General features: G+C 31.7%; 1 long non-coding RNA gene across 13 annotated transcripts in view; it reads left to right on the top strand.

Moving 5' to 3' along the window:
• Window positions 1-18,473, top strand: part of LOC143236703 (uncharacterized) — a 101,615-nt gene that overhangs the window by 26,114 nt on the left and 57,028 nt on the right. The window contains exon 1 of one of the 13 annotated variants that reach the window (XR_013019707.1): window positions 3,701-3,974. The exons of 11 other annotated variants lie outside the window; for them this stretch is intronic. This is a non-coding gene — a long non-coding RNA (uncharacterized LOC143236703). Of the gene's footprint in view, window positions 1-3,700; window positions 3,975-18,473 lie in introns of those variants that run through there. One more of the 13 variants, XR_013019711.1, reaches the window with a different exon arrangement.

The following is an 18,473-nucleotide window of genomic DNA, read 5'->3' as shown; positions in this document are numbered from 1 at the left end:
AGGTCCATTATCTGTGGTCTGCAATGTAATATTTGGTTGTGGTAAGTTTCATATTATGTCTAATTCATGGTGCTTTTGTATGAAAGCAAAAATTACATTTCCTTACATCAAATCCAAAAAACTTCTAAATCACATATTTCGGTAAAAATAAAACTCCTAAAAAAACAAAGAAGAAATGACATTCAAACCACATTTAAGTCTATTGAAAAATAATTTATTTTATTCTCTCATTCAAACAGAAAAAAAAAACAACAAAGAAAAACATTATGCCAATATATATATATACTTCTTGTAAATTAAAACCATTGGAACCAGTACTCTTATCGCGTCAGATGTGCACCTAAATTAGAACCGTTACAAAATCAAGAGTGAATCAAAAGATATGTACAGGGTGTCCAAAATGTTTAGAAACTTTTAAAAGATCATTCCGGGAAAAAACTTTAACATAGGGATACAAGGTTTGTCGCGTGAGTAAAAGTAATGTTGAAATATTTTTACAGCATAAAATCACCATAGTTTATTCAACACGTGAGCCACAAATTCCACACAATATGTCCGGTCTGTACCCAGTCTGTTTTGAAATATTACATGACTAATTTTTTCGAAGACTTCTTGCTTACATTGACGCAATTTTTCCTTATTCGTTACATTGTGAAGAAACATCGTTTTGATGGAATATCACATTACGTTGTAACATTTCCAATTGTGGTAAAGCAAAATTCTGCAGCATGCCAAGGTACTCGTCTCTCGCATCAGTTGTCATTACAAAAAATAACAGACCAATGACAGTGTTATGAGTGATTGCTGTTCATATCTTCACCTTTGGACTGTCTCTAACAGGTTTGCGTGCTCTAAAAATGACTTTAAACATCGTTCTTGCATGTGCAATAAATCATGGGTCTCTACGTTACATGGTTTTCTTGGTACGAGTTTTCAAAACTGTTTCCAAAAGCCTTGAATATCCTGTATAATACGGGATCACGCACTGAGATGTATTTAGTTTTACAAACATAATACCACACGTTAGACAGCCATTTACAGCTGCTATCAATATAGAAAACGTTGATAGCACTAAAGAGCATAAATAATGATTAAATAAAATATTGCTCCTTGACTTAAAGCAAAATATAACAGGCTAACACTATATGCCTAATAGCACCGAAGCAGAATAGGTTTAATAATAATACTTTTACTATTATAATTAAACACCAAATCAATCAACCAACCAACTTAATTACGGAGATTTTTAGAAACTGAAATGTAAGCATTTCTGTGACTTCAAAAATATTTTTGTTCCTCTCTCACCTGCATATACACATAAATATGAAATATTAATGTATATATACATATCTCGACAGATGGTTTATTTTTATTATTATTTCACTTGAACAATATAAAATTACTAGTAATTCTTCTGATTGGCTAGATCCCTACACTTAGAACATTGTGTTATTAAATACTTATAATAATTTTAACAGCTGAAACTATTCCAAGTTATCAACAGCAAAAAATTTACACCAGTTACTAACTTGACTAAAAGATGTGAAATACATTTGATATTAGTAATGGCACTTAAAGAAAGTGATGTATAAAACTTCTATCTCTCTCAAGAAGACAGATATAAGACTAATGGTTTGCCATATAAAACAAACTTATATACATGTTATTTGGTCTTCATCACAAATAAAATTACTATGAGATAGCTAAGTGTTATTTTGGCACTATGTTTCAGCCTCGTTTCTTAGAGACGTCTAGATAAACAGTAACACAATATCTTAAAATTTAAAAACAAAAATTTCATTATTACGGCCTGGCATGACCAGGTGGATTAAGGCGTTCGACGCGTAATCTAAAGGTCATGGGTTCGAATCCCTGTCGCACCAAACATGTTCGCCCTTTCAGCTGTGGAGGCGTTATAACGTGACAGTCAATCCCACTATTCGTCAGTAAAAGAGTAGCCCAAGAGTTGGCGGTAAGTGGAGATGACTAGCTTCCTTCCTTCTAGCCTTACACTGCTAAATTAGAAATTGCTAGCGCAGATAGCCCTAGTGTAGCTTTGCGAAATTCGAAACAAACCAATTACATTAGTCTTATTGGGAGGAGATGACTGATGTCAAAACTATCTTATATTATTGTCGTGTTAAATAAGAACCAGTTTTTACCCCTGTTACCAAGTGCTACAAATTTTCGTTACTTTATGTTATTATGCTAGATAAGTGATAATCATTTATAACCTTGTTACCAGGATATACAAGTTTCCATTACCGTATGATTTTATTCTACTTGTAATGATAAGTATTTTTATCCTTGTTGCCAGGACATACAAGTTTCCATTACCATATAATTTTATTCTGGATGAAATGATAAGTAATTTTAACCTTGTTACCAGGACATACAAATTTTTATTACTATATGATTTTATTCTACTTAAAATGATAAGTATTTTTATTCTTCTTACCAGGAGATACAAATTCTCATTACTCTATAATATTATTCTAGGTATTTCAGAAATAATAAGCATTTTTAATCCTTCTTCTCATGAGACTCTGACATGGTATTACTATGTATATGGCTCCCCGCTAATATAGCGGTAAGTCTAGGGGTTTACAACGCTAAAGTCAGGGGTTCGATTCCCCTCGGTGGGCTCAACAGATGGCTCGATGTAGCTTTGCTGTAAGAAAAACACACACATACTATGTATATTAAATTGCTACAGCATGAAGTTAAACGTAGCTTTATCTACTGACAAAAGACTTCAACTTCGAATTTTATTATCTCAAACTTCATTCGACCTAATTTCGAATAACCCAATTACATTAGACCGATTTCAAATTCAAACAAACAAAGTACTGCGATGGCTGATTTTAGTGAGTGTTTGTTTGATTTGAATTTCGCGTAAAGCTACACGAGGTCTATCTGCGTTAGCCTTCCATAATTTAGTAGTGTAAGACTAAAGGGAAAGCATCTAGTCATCACCACCAACGCCTACTCTTGAGCTATTCTTTTACCAATGAATAGTGGTATTGACCGTCACATTGTAACGACCCTCTAGTTGAAAGGGCAAGCATGTTTGGTGTGACGTGAATTAGAAGCCGCGATCCTCGGATTACGAGTCGAATGCCTTCACTACCTGGCCATGTCGGGCCAATTTTAGTGATACACTTGAAAAATAAATTTGGTCGCTTGCAACCATTTTCCTCAAGAGTTCTTATCTGCTCTACTTAAGAATATCGCGAAGGTAACATTCTGATTTAAAAACTGACCATGAATAAAACGTTGATTTATCTTAGAGATTTGACGAAGCACTTAAAGGTGAAATCTGACCAATTACAAGCACCTTCCTGAAGAAGTGTACAGCCAAAAGATTTAAAGAATCAGCGTGGATATAAAGGCTTAATTTTTTTTAATTTAAAGTGTTAAAATTTACTAATTTGATTATTTTTTGAAATCAATTTTATATTCCATAGAAAACGATTATGTTAAAAAATCTGAAAGAAGCAAAACAAAAATGACTAGTGAAATTTCTATAATTTCATTGATTTAAATACTTTTATAAACTTAGTCAGTCATACATAAATAATGTCGCAAAAACGTAACTAAGTTTGTTTGCAAACTGTGTGAGCTCATATACTATGGTATTTTTTTTATGCTGGTTGAAATATATTCATTTACGTAAATCGGGTAAGCAACAAAGAGGTAGGGATAGCTAGAAGGGTGGCATCATATCCTTCACGTTTCTTTATACCACTTGTGAGATGGTGTTTGTTTACCAACACGACTAAAATCACGATTGGAGTTAGATTATTATCAAACTAAAATTCAAAATTTCCAAGACAATGGACGAGCGAAACACCCAGTTGACTGATGCAGTTCTTTGTTTATGCTTCTCCTAATTGGCATGCTAAAACTAACACACAAAAATACAATTGGCACTTCTGAAAAACAAAAACGTGGCTCACACTGAAACTAAGTTGGTGAGTTTTATTTTACATTCAGTGTAGACTTTTGTTTGTGTACTAATTTTGTACCAAAAATATAGTATTACATTTTGAGTGTAGGTTTGGTGTTTTTATTATTTATTTCTGTGCAAAAATAAACCTTCGATGTAACCTTAATGTCTTGAATAATATATTACAGATTTGTCCTTTTCAAAGTAATGAATCATTCATTTGTACTTTTTTACGTATTAACTGATGCTAGTTTCATGATATAAGCTTAAGAAAAGTCCTCTACATTTACAATATTTTGTTACTATCTTCTCTCAAGAATATCTCATGCTTAACTGTATAGTGTTGAAATTTACCCGAAGCAGCTTGCTTACTCGTGTATTTAGGCGAAAAGGATGCCTTCCGTTAAATTTCTGTCAATATATTTTAAATTGATAAGTATTTTGTACTGAATTATAATACATATATTAAAAACTTAGTAAGACCGTCTACACACATATTGAAAAGTAAAAACATTTGTTGTATCCAGCAACAAAATTTCTCTAATTGTTAATTTTAAGAAACTAAACGGCTTTTCTGTTCTTGTTAACTCCCTGTCAGAAAGAATGTTTATCCTTTAATAATGCTCGCTTCATCCTAGCTAATATCACTTAAAACGAATATTATGATATCGAAACAACTACTAACCCTTTTTCATTCTCTCAGAAAAGACCAATATTGGTATTATTATTATTACTAAGACAAATAATAACGCTAGTCGACGAACACCTTATTTATGTCGACATTAGAATCCTGTTTTGTTTCCATAAATTTAGTAATTTTGCATATACAGGCTCATATAATCTTTCAATTTTATGTCAAGGGCTAAGCTCATGTAGTACAATAGTTATGCAGAAATAAACTGCATTCTATATTGTGCAAGAAAGTTTAGGTCTCAATCTTTTAATATTCTGCAACATTCATAAACGAATTAATATTATTGTATGATACTGATTCTAGTAACTGCCAATTTGTTTTTATTTAAAAACTACGAATGGCAAATAGATTCCAATCGTAAGTTGAATATTGTATGTCTCAGACGTAGTTTTTTGTCAGTAGTTAATTACACGTTTTTTTTATTTTTAGCCTTGCAAGGTTTGATTGTTCACCATATCATATCGTGAAATAGACCATTCTTACAGGATAAGTCACGTTACGTGTGTGTGGAATCATAAATCGTGGCCATGAAATTCTCTGCCAGATTTCTGGTACTAATGCACTCTTAGAATTATAAAGTCAGAATTCAGTATTCAGACTGTCGTTAATTCTAAAAGTACACCTACACATGACTGCTCTTGTTTAGATGTTTTACGTATTTTTCTAGGTGTTTCTTGAATTATAAAACTTCAACTGTATCAGTTCATTTATTACGATTTGTAAGACTCAAAATACGAGTAATTCTCATAATTTTGTCAGTGCCTGTATTAAGTTATTTATTTAGACAATTACCTACATCATCAATACTAGTGATGGTAGTTCAAATCATTTTGTATTTGACGTTTGTATTCTACGTTTCCTAGATTACTTAAGCATTTTTTTCAATGAAACCACCCACTTTTATTTACTAACGGACGGTATGGTTTCATCCACCAAAAAAGTACTGATTTATCTGGGAACGTGTTCATTGTGTTTTGTTTTGTTTTTGTCTAAATTTAGCCAGGCAATGAGCACCATACTGCAACTCATAGTTCACACTAAGACTGTGTCTCTTATAACACTCCCACAGCTGAAAGTGCAGGGATATTTTGTATTATCACAGGGTTTCAAATTCATTTCACCAGCTTCGAGATCCAAAACTCTCTCAAGCAACGCATTTTAACGTGGGGAAACGTATTGTTGTAGGATTAGGCCATTTATTTTTACACTTTGATGTTTTTATTGTTCTTGGTTAAAGGGTGGTTTAATTCCCAGTGCTCGAAGAGAGATCGTAAATTTCAAGTAAGTGACGAAACAGTGGAAAAATTACCAAAATGGAAAAACGAAAAACAAATCAAAAACTTAAGTAGGAAAAAACAGAAATATCAAAAAGATAGAGACAAATAACTAGGAAAGGTATCACAAGAACGAGATATCATATTTAATGAAGAATTCCATACCCAAAAATACAAGATAGAAAATGCACATAGTTAAATTTTGAGTCATACAAAATATAAAGATTAAAACTGAAAAAAAAAGCTGTAGAAAGTATGCGGAAGGAAAATAACAATAACATCGATGAAGTACAGATATAGAATAATAACAAGATTGAATAAGTTGTATAATATGTACCGAACAATAGCAACACTACTTATTTGTTCTGCCTCCTATCGACTATTGAAGCTATGCCACTAACTACTTCAGCAAGTTACGGAATTTTCACGGTAGTTTAACAACATGGCCCAATAAAAAGCTGCATGATTATGATAGAAAAAATACACAGGAGGCAATATTTGAAATAAGTTTCTATGTGAATGGATGAGACAGAAAACAAGTTGTTGATCTTGCTGCATATTTTTAAGAATGATTCAGCTTTAACAATATTAATTAATCCTCCAATTGAAAAGAGTAATAGCTGACGATCACTGGCGACCATCTTATCAAACACATTTGAAGTGACACATCAGAAGGAAGTTTCTATTGAAACAGTCAATAGCAGAAGATAAAAAAGACAAGAACTTGGTTGAATTTCCTGAAGAAGTGGAAATATTTATCTGTTTGTTTTATCCAGATGCTTCACGTCAAGTAATTGATTCTTTATAACGTAACAAATATATAGATATCATAGTGAAAATATGCCAATTAGGCTAAGCCATAGTAGGTAAAAGAAAGTGTATAATGGATGATAGAATTTGAATCAGTTAAGGTTACAGATGAACGTCTAAATTCCACATTCAGGAATTATGAAATTTTCAGATTAAATATTGCAAAACATTAACTGCATCTGATGAAATTTTAAGATACCTCAAATAATAAATTAAAGAATTGTTGATTCAGAATGGGAGAAGTAAACTACAAGGTAGAAAGTATTTCGATTGGAACTCATACAAAGATAATATTTTCAAGCAAGGACTGCACTAAAAATTCTGTAGGAAGTGAAAATTGCTAACATACAGAAAAAGGAAAGTGCTATACATGTGGAAAACAAGAACTGTAACAAACCAGTTATTCATAATAATCCAAGGAGACAATATTATGAGGATGATGATATACTCCATCTTATCCAGTAAAAATAAGAGGTGTATCATTTAAAGAATCCAGTTCACGAACCAACGGATTTAATAATGTGAAATACTGCAAAATATTGATTAACTGGTTCTGCAGCTATCATTGTTTAATACGGTTTGGCAATGAAAACTGGAAAATTTCATTTAAAAATAAGCAACAAAAAAAAAAAGGATTGGTGGTATTCTAAGATTGCAGCAAGAGGAAAAAGTTTCGAACCACTTTCACTGTGCCAGACCTTTTAGACAACATAATATATCGGTAAATAACTTTCAGGAAGTTTACGTTTAATGTATCATTGGTTTGTTTCTTTGTTTTGTTTTATGTATAGTAGGGTTGTTCAATGCACTTCACAACACAAGAAGGGGTAAAGTTGTGTTGTATGTTTTTTGTTTGTTTGTTTGTTTTTTTGGTTAGGAAACATTGGGAAAATCACATAACAACCATAAAGCTTAATGGCCAGAATGTTCTTGAAAGTTTAAGAAACAACTTGAATCATAGAAAACAAGAGATGGGCAAACCCTAGAACACATTGTTAATTGATTAGTGAATATGTTACAGTAGTTGAGTGATTATTGGGTTAGCGAGTTTTTACTCAGTTTCTCTGTTAGCTCGAGTTCGTGAATATCGAGTTTTTTTATTTCGATAAAGAAACAGGGACGTGAAAAGTGCAACAGGAGAAAATTGGTAATTAAGTATTTCTTTAACGTTAGATGTTAAAAATGTTAGGTCTATATAAAATTTGTGCAACTATCCAAGAAGAAAATAAACATTATTATTGTTAACTGTACTGGAGTGGGCATTATTTACATAGAATAATCGAAAAATATCTAGCCTCACGACAGAAACCATTACAACAGATATTAGACTGGTACACCGAAGAAAAGTATAGCGGTTTATCCATGAAAAAAAGTCTGGTAACTTTACAGGCAAATATTGCTCTTACAAATCTTATTGGTTATAATGTATAGAGGCAGACTTAATGTTATAAGTAATGGCTAAGCCAAGATTGGTATAGAATGTAATACTTCTTCATTCTATACCGAGGAATTTTGTGCAAAACCTTACCGAGTGAATGTTATAATATAGATTAATAGAAATAGTACTGTGACCTGTTATGCGCTTAGTTAGGGTCACTGACTTGTACCGTAGGCTCAGTGAAGCTGGCCGCGACATGTCTCTTCAAGACCGCAGTGGCTAACCGCTATGCTCCGGAAGAAATTGTGTGACAGCCACAAGATAAACATTTTCTCTTTAACCTTTTGTGACACTTGTTAGTACCGAGCGTTTATTAGTAGTTCAGGCCGTATGATGGCAACTTAGACCTTCCGAGCGTCACTTCTCGCAAAGCCTACCCATTTAGCTTAGTTATTAAGTCGTTACTCGGAAAAAGCCGACCGCCCGCGACCAAATAGCCGGTTTTCTTGAGGAGAGGATCTATTAAGACTGCTGTATGACCTTGAGGTAAATGCTACATCAATTTACCTCAAGGTCTTGTGCCGTATTCGGTCTGTTTTCGACCTGATGATCTTGTTAATAAACCAGAAAAATGCAAACACGAATACAGCCGTATGAAGTTGTTGAAAGGCTTTGCTGTCTTTTTCTAAGTAAATGTATGCGTAATTTACAGTAATTGATTTGTTTATAGTGAAACCCATGATCTTAATAAACCATACATGAAAGAATGTATTTGCACAAGTGGCTATAATATCAGAAAAAAGTACAAGTAGTTGGGACCTGGTGACCTTGAGCGCCGTGATATAGGTAGTTTTCAGCTTAGAACTATACAGTCGTAGCTTACCTTGAGTTGCTATAAGCTAAGCAAGCTTTCTTCAGCTTAAAGTTGAGTACATTTTCGGTGCTAGATCGTACCGCCATTTGTTATTTCCGATCGCAAACCTTTGCATATGACGTTATTAAAATACTTAACTGTAAGAATCTTAGAACCGGATGAAAAGGCCCGCTACGTCTACAAGGAAGAGTTTTGTGTCGCCTGGATACTGTGTATAGCTACGTGGCACTACATAACCGGTAGCAACAATGAGTTGGGGCCGGGATAGGGCAGCTCGCCCTTGAAGAAAGCTCTGGGACTGGCCTTACTGCGCTCTCCGTAGACGTCTTCGCAACAGTCACGTTCTGCCCACGTACAGTTTTTGTCTATAGTGTGGAAGCGCTGAAGCAATCTTCCCAGATTAAGTTTACGGTGCGGTTCTAGTGGTCCCGACTAGATTAACTAGTGGGGTTACCATTATTTCTACTTGCGGTTTTTCATCTTAAGTAACAAGAAAATGAAGTTAACACATTTTTTTTTTCTATTCATATAATTCACGAATATTGTAACCTTAACATTCAGAAACCTCTGAGCCAAGGGGGAAGGGCCCCACTCGTACAAAAACACCTTGTATAGTTATACAAAATCTTGTTTTATTAAATAAACAGCACTAGAATTTCACTTCGAGTAGCCAAATGTTCACTGTGTATTCAAAATGTAAGTCCGCTTGTCGAATAAAAACGTATCACTTTCGTTTATAACAGCACATCAAGTACGTAAAAGATTACAATGAAATTGTGTGCACTGAAGTGCTTGCATCATAGACGAATAAACTGCTGCTGCAGTTAACAGTGCTTCCATGTGCTTTCCTTGTCTACGCCTTAAAGGGCCACACAAGTAAACTGTCTTATTGTGAGGACAACGACATCAAAATCGCTCACAAAACTTCTATTTATTAGTATATCTAGCTCTGGCCACATAGAAGGTATTCAGTGGCAAGAGTTAAGTTGGTATTCATCTATATCAGGTTCTCTTCGACCGTTCACTGTTGGATATAATGTTAAAAAAGATGGAAAGACAAGAAAACCATTTAAGTTCTCTATCGTGTTAAACAGCCACTTAGCAAAATAGCTTTAAAACAACGATAAAACAAACGTATGAGATCCAACTATAGTTTGTTTCTTGAATCTTTTTCTGGTAAAAACTGCAGTAATATTTGTTATAAACGAATTTACTGAGTGAGGTCTAAAACGAAGAGAAAATTAGTCTCTCAGTAGTAGCTTCCGTGGAGCCTCGATAGGCCTAAAAATGATAAAAAATTAACTAGTAAATGATTCTCAAAGCATTCACAATTATTACGTTTTACCACCACTTCCTTTTAACTGAAAGAGTAATTATACAAAAAACCCATGTCGTCAAAATGCATCATGTCCAACGTGTTATTTTACTTTTTTCAATGTAAAAATTTAATATTTTTTTTTACCGAATGTGTTGTTGTACGAAGGATGGACATTAATCATACGAACTAGTATATGCAAGATGACGTTTGTACTCCGTTACACCAAACATGCTCGCCCTTTCAGCTGTGGGGGTGTTATAAATTACGGTCAATCCCACTATTCGTTGGTAAAAGAGTAGCCCAAGAGTTAACGGTTGGTGGTGATAACTAGCCGCCTTCCCTCTAGTCTTACACTGCTAAATTAGGGACGGCTAGCGCCTATTGCTCTCATGTAGCTTTGCACAAAATTCAAAACAAAGCAAACCAATTAACGTTGGTAAGGTATTCTTGTTTATCGTTATTTATTTTATAAGACTAAAAGGGTTAGTTCAGATTGTCCTTCCTTCATGACATATAAAATCATTTCGAACTGTTATCAAACTACAAATAAAACAATTCATCTATCACCAATAATCACGTGACGCTGGTCTAAAAAATGTGACCAGCCGACTTACAACACTGTGATTTTTTTATCATTATATCTCTCTCAATATATCTGTGCATAAGTGTATGTTTTCAAAATATTTTGTACACTTTAAAGCTTAAGTAAAAAAATTGTGGAAGAAATGTTCGTTGTTGTTTTAAACTATTGTTTCAAAACAACGATTACATCTTTACTATACGACAGCTTTGATCAGTTTTTGAAGACAAATTATACATATATAATAGACTACCTGTAAAGTAATAGAAACGACAACTGAAACTAAAAGAACATCGGAAATTTCATTAATAAAAACCTTTAAATCTGTAAACGAAACTGAATAAATACTTGAATAGAAATAATAACTTTGAAACATTGTTCAATGAACAATGTACCGACATCCTCTGTAACCTTTCGTCTATACTATGTAAAACTAGACTCTTTCACTTGTTTAAAGTTTGTCAGTTTTCACCAGAAACAACGTTGATTAAATTGTTAGTTGTTGTGCAATCCAGAAATAAGAATAAGTTTTAAGAGCAAATACAAAGTTTAAGTTACAAAAGTTAAACAAGAGCTTCGATATTTTACGTTACTAAATATATTTAATTGTATAATATGAAGTTTTTAATCTTCTCTAAACATTATATGTGTAACATCATTCATATATATGTCTAAAACGATTACAGAAATAGGCGAACTTAAACGATAATAACATTTATGATGCCATCAAGGTGACTTAACCTGTTATATAGAGACCAATGTCTATCAAATACTTGTTTAAGCCTACTAAAACAATGGGAGTTTAATTTGTTTTTGTATCATATTAAGTTAAATATGTACGTACCTACTTTCACTTTACAGTTTTACAAATGTTTAATTTCTTATAACTTGGTTCTTTTCTCATATCACGTCTTTGTAAGGCTGATCTCTTTTTTTTTTTTCTAACTTGACTGAATTTTGTACAAGTAAAATATTTTAATCTGATTAAAATGTATGTACTACAGTTTTCAAATCATAGTCCACGAAATGTTGGTTCATGGCTGTCCTTTGTTTATTAAACGTTTTAGCCTCTTCAATGAGCAGAAAATAATAAAAACAAAAACAATAATTGTTCCATTCCATTTCTTACTATTCATTTGTCTTAATCTAAAGTAAATAAAAAATTGCTGGTTTTACTGTGATGAAAAGGTGTTTTTATCTATTAAAAAACATAAAAATTGTGGCACTAAACATTTGGAACAGCTGTGGAAATACCACAGATTTGGCCAAACGTTTAGTCTTATGTATATAGTCATGGTAGTGCGAACCTAATTTCTGGGCTGGAGTCACTAAATATTACTTGAAAGCTAATAGCAGCTTCACTTGTGACAACCAACGTGTAAATTCAGAAACTATTTATATCAATACTGGATAAAAAAATAGTATAGTATTCTATGTCCTATATATGATTTACGTTCATTACTTTTGCAAATTACCACCAAATAAGCCATGAACAGCACATTGTTATTCAAAAATCATGACACCAAGAACAACAGCAATGAAATGATGATTAAAACAAAATGCTCAAAATATTACTCAGTAAACTATCCTACTGTTTGGGAAATTTGACCCTTAGCATCACGGGTCGTCATAAGGAAAATACTTGAAGATAATATAAAGATTCATAACTCCCTTGTAAGGTACTAAAACAGAAGCTTTGAATATGATATTTCTTCATTAAGCTGTCTTCCTACCAAAAATAAAATATTAATTATTAATAACCTTGTTCACAAAGCTGCCTGTCTTTCGGTAAAATAATTCTATACCTGAAAAATTGTCCATAAAATAAATGCCTGATTATCTGAACATGCTACAATCATGCAGTACACTATGCCTGAGAAGAAAACATGGGATTCCATGTGAAAAAAATAGTGAAAGAAACAATTATCTGAAGTTAAAAAAAATCTCTCCAGTTCAAATATACAAAAACAAATTATATTAGGGAAAGATATGCGCACGATAAACACGGGAAATGCAAAATAATTATAGGTGTTTTCTTTTTTTCTAATTCAGGTTGCTATTTAACTTATTTATACTTCAATATCGTTGTAAAAATGACACAATTCCTTGTTCTATGTTTGATTATTGAAAAATTCCTTTAAAAACATACCAAAAAAAATTGATGGAGGAACGAAACACGTTAAACATCAAACAGGGACAAAAATAATTATACTTGTTTTTGCCTACAAATTTGTCATATCCACTTTAATATCATTGGAAAAAACAACACAATCCGAAACGAAACCAGATTAAACATCTTGTAGTTGTTACGCTTCCTAAACTTATCAGATGAATATCATTCTAATGATACTTGTGATTGTTGAAACTTTGAAGAGCTATTAGAAAACGTAGCCTACTCATAACAATGTAAAAGATTTAAAAGTATATAAGTACTCATGAAAACGTCACTTACTGTAAAGACACACACACGAAAATGTGGAGATTTCGTTACTTGAGTTAAGAGGTAACACAGCCAATTAAGATCTGTTTGTATATCATTTAAGCACTAATGCCTTCTGCTCAGTGTGTCAGAGCCTATGTTACTAAAGATTACAGTTACTATTGGTTTGAAATTTACTATTGCTTTAAGAAAAGTCTTTAAAAAGAAAAATAATTTAACAGTCCAAACACAACTAATTTTCCTAAAGATAACAAATGTTACACACACATACGCACCTAGAAAATCGCTTAACGTAACTTTTCTCTTGCTTCATTAAACAGCGCATTTGATACTTTCTTATCCTTTTAATTATAGCTATATATTGTGTACTGTTATGAGTACTTAACAGTTTCAAAATTACTTAAGACACAAATACAAAACATTAATGCTGAGAATAACGTTCTGATCATAGAAATGAAATTTTCCTTTATAAAAAGAGCAAAAACAAAACAGCACACAAATCAAAGAAGCAAAATTTTCCCTTTTAAAGAAAACAACGTCCTCCAAAATCAGTATATCATAGAAACATTTTTTCATCAAAAAGAAGACATCATTTAACAACAACAACAAAAACTGATTCTTCACAAATACACAATATTTTTCGCATGACTATCGATAACACACGACCTTTCTCTGGCATAATGTTAATCCTATACTACATGTATATTTACGCAAGATATACACCTATAGACAACAACAAAAGATTGTACTTGTTGTAGAGATTAACTATGAGTGTTTTCGAATTTTACAAGACCTACCTATAACACATAAAACAGTTACACGGTTACATGTTAAAACTAACAGAAAAAATGAAACAACTGTAACACATTTAAAGTCCATTATTTATTGGAAAGAATCATGACTAAACTGCACACAATGGTGTAGGAGAAGAAATGTGTATATATAAAACAAATAAATTCAGATAATACAGATGTGTAATTTCGTGTCAAAATACATCAACCTTGTTCAAAATTACAATTTTAAACTTCTTAATTGCGTCAATAGCAATCGCTGAGCAAATGAACTAAGTAGAGTCTGTCTTACGTTGCACATCAGTAAAAGTACGTTACTTAACACTTTTAATCTACGTAAGTGTTACTCGTGTGTGTAAAAGGGAAAGACGACTGCATGCTTGCTTAAATTATGAAACTTGAAGCAAAATCTAACTTTGTCTTGTCAAAGAACACATCGATCAGTAAAGTGAGATTCAAATACCAGAGCTCGAGATTCGTTTGCTGTGTGATGTATGCCACTGTCTCCTGTCATATGAGCGAAGTTACGATTTCAAACTCGAGGACTCGCACTAAGTATAAGAATATTATCTCTCTAAACACAGACAACAACTGAACATAACCATAATTAATTATTTTATCTATAATACCCTTCGTCTTGTTTTAACAGTTTATATTTATTTCAGTTAATATCATACTAGACCAGAACTGCTAAGCCTGTTGTACCTGTACGCTTGCATAACACAAGTACCTGATCTGGAATCCATGCATGTGTTGGATAACCGTGTTAGCAAATTCGTTAATAAATAACATTAAAAACAACAATACAGTATTTATTTCAATTCTGTAATTAATTTGTTTTTCTGAATATAAAACTCTATGTTATTTTAATTAGTACAGCATTTTATCGAACTATGGGTCACTGCCTCTGAGTTAATGCATAGATTCTAAATACTGTACACTTTGTAACGTTACGCCAATTGGAAAAATACGAATATGACGTCTTTGGACTTATTTTAAAATATTTAAGATGTTATGACCAAATATACACATGTATTGCTTTTTTTTTTCCTATAAGCTCGAAAAGGTTTTACTGTGATAGTGAATTGAATGATTTTGCAAAGTATACTATTTCATTATAACTTGCTCACACCCACCCATCACACCGTCCTCAATTTTCAGTTACCCTCAATATAAACTGCCAAAAATATGTATCAAGTGAAAAATTTGCTATAAAAAAAGTGTTAGAAAATATTCTATAACACTTCTTACCTCAAGAATTGTTAAACAAGTAACTCGAATACATGTTTAAAAATGTACGAAATGTAAGCCTTTTATCTACTTAATAAAATAAAAAGATGCCGATTTTAGCTACAAGTATCTATGATGTGAATCATAATGTTTCATTGAAGATTTCGTATATAACTAATGTTTTCTGAAAGTTCTGAATAATAAAAGAGAGTAAACTGGTACCGTGAAATGCTTCATGATAAATAAGAGTTCCCGGATCTAACCAAAGATGTAAAAATTGTGTAAGATGATGACAGGTAACGAGAAATGTGAACGATTACGAAAAGCTTTTGACCATAACATTATTTTAAAGAAAAAACATTAGCATACAATGAAAGCCTAAACTAGACAATGTAACAATTGGGAAAACAACAACAACAACACATAAATCTAAAATAAGTTATTATTTGTGTTTGATGTAGGAAATTCAAAAGTTATAGAGGAAATAAAATAACCTATTCCATATTTCAAATACGTGAGAGCTTAAAAAAGATAAAACAAAATCTGATGTGTTGGCGACTCGATATGAAGTAATTGAAAAATGTTTGTTTAAAGTCCAAAATACAGAGGAGAATATATGCGTAATAATATAAATAATATGAATCCTAGAAGCCACATACGTTTGACACCTATAAGACGGAAAGTAAAGCTAACTATGATAAGCAGGATATATTTTATCTGTCACTTAGGCCGATTAGGTTTTGTTTTGAATTTGCATTTTGAACTATCATTCAAAAATTAAATCTAAAAGCGTACATACACGAACTTATAAATTCTAGGGGTTATCTGTAATTCGTTTTTAACCGTATTGATGCCATAAAACCTTTAATTCGAAGACATAACTTATCAAGTAAAGTAGATTTAAAGTTAATGTATTTTATTTTGTTGTTGTTTTTTTTAATGTACAACAACTGGGTATATTTTACATCGTGGAGATATATAAACATTTATTGTATGCGTAAAAGAAAGACTCCGTTATTTTTCGTAGACATTTTCCTAAGATGTACATATAACTACGACATCATTGGTATCTAATATCGCTGAAGTGAAAGTAAACTGACTAAAAACTAGGTTTCTGTCATCTAAAAAAAATGCACCTAGAATACTTGGATTAAACTTATAATTGTGCCAAACAAAAAATTTCTGCCTACTACAGTAAAATTATATGATATACAATTTCACACAACACAAACAATAGTTTTATGAAACAAATATAGGAATTAATAAAAACTTTAGCATACAAAGCTCAGTGTGAATGTTCACGAAAACGAAAGTCAGAATACAGATTTTGTATTACTAAAATACATATATTCTTCACACAATAACAAATATCTTAGAAATAAAACTATTCCTATGCTGTATCAATAAATAGCCAGAATAACAATAATGATAATACACTAGATAGAGCCTACAGTAGATGTATATATACTGCAAGGCATTAGAAAATTATAAATACTTTACAAGTAAACTCTTGTTAAAGAAATCTTAAAAGATGGACCTTCTTAGTTATTAAGGTACAATACATAAATATATACCACAGAAGAACTAATCACGTAATGATATACTACAATATACAATCTATAATAAATTAACATAACAAAAGGCACAACGCTGCATTATATGAATTTTGGACAAGACACAGTCTATTTTAGTGTAATCAATTACAAATTTCAGCGTACTAGTCGTAAATTTGCTTCATATCATCATGAAATAAGTTATTATACTAATACATAACTTAAAATGGATATTGTTCTACTAAACCCAATATAAATTCGATATTATATTGGAAGCCATAACATGTATGACATGAAACTACTGATAAAGAAAAAAAACACACAATATATACATATATATATACACTACAATATAAGAATCTACGATGAAAGCAAATATGATACGATACAATCTACTAATCACTAACACTCTATAAGACGTATATTGGGATGTACCACAGCACACAAACTTACAATATTATAAAACATACTATGATATTGTCAATATACATTACGACACAACTTAAATTTCTTCAGTATGCTAAAACACCTGTGTATATGATATAAGACACCACATAAATTACATTTAAGTCGAATTTTAAAAATACAACTCAATCCTCGCGCCTTTCTTCTTCCTTTTCCCTTGAATAAAACATTCCCATCTGTAAATACAGCAATAAGCAACAAGGCCCAAAATAACAAACATATATTTGGTAGAATCCAACACATAAACATGAATATGATATTCATATACACAATACACAAAGTGAAGGAATAACCCACAAGTCTCAATATACTACTTATAAACTTACTAAGACATGGCACGGAAAAACACAACTTATGATATATAAAAGTGATACAAAACACAACGTATGATATATAAACGTGATACAAAACACAACTTATAATACGTGTATACGTTACCAAATATCATCTACAAAAGAAATCAACCGATAAATGAGGAATTTCTTACATTAAAAAATTACAATTCATGAATACTATGTAACACATAAATCTTGAGAACAGGAGTATTCTACAAGGTTATATCCAGTATAATAAATTACAACACATAGTAAACAATACGTGAATGAAGTACAAGATGCAGTCCACAATACATGAACATGATATCTAGAAGGTAACTTACAGTACATGCACATAATGCACCACAGAATTCATGGATATACAATAAATACACAAGTAATCCTCTCAAACCAATCAAAAATACAAAATCTTTTAATAATTCATAATAACTGAGAACATAAGAATACAAAATTAGCGCTGCATGCACATACTGCAATACCTAAATCAATTTATACTTAACCAACAGATATATACTTAAAGCTGTAACCAACAATAATGAAATATATTACAAACTACAATGTTTAACATATAAAAATTGTATATTTCAGAACAACTAATACACAAATATACTTGTAGTTAAGAACAATACATGAATTTAAAATAAGACAGCATACAATAAAGGAATATTCTACAAACTACAATGTTCAACATATTAAAATTATACAGTTCACAACAACTAAAACAAATATATAATTTTAGTTAAGAATAATACATGAATCTAAGATAACACACAACATTCTGT

Source organism: Tachypleus tridentatus, chromosome 13 (assembly GCF_004210375.1).
Source record: "Tachypleus tridentatus isolate NWPU-2018 chromosome 13, ASM421037v1, whole genome shotgun sequence".
Classification (NCBI taxonomy): Eukaryota; Metazoa; Arthropoda; class Merostomata; order Xiphosura; family Limulidae; genus Tachypleus; species Tachypleus tridentatus.
Note: the sequence above shows the minus strand (reverse complement) of the source record. Positions and strands in the feature narration are given on the sequence as shown.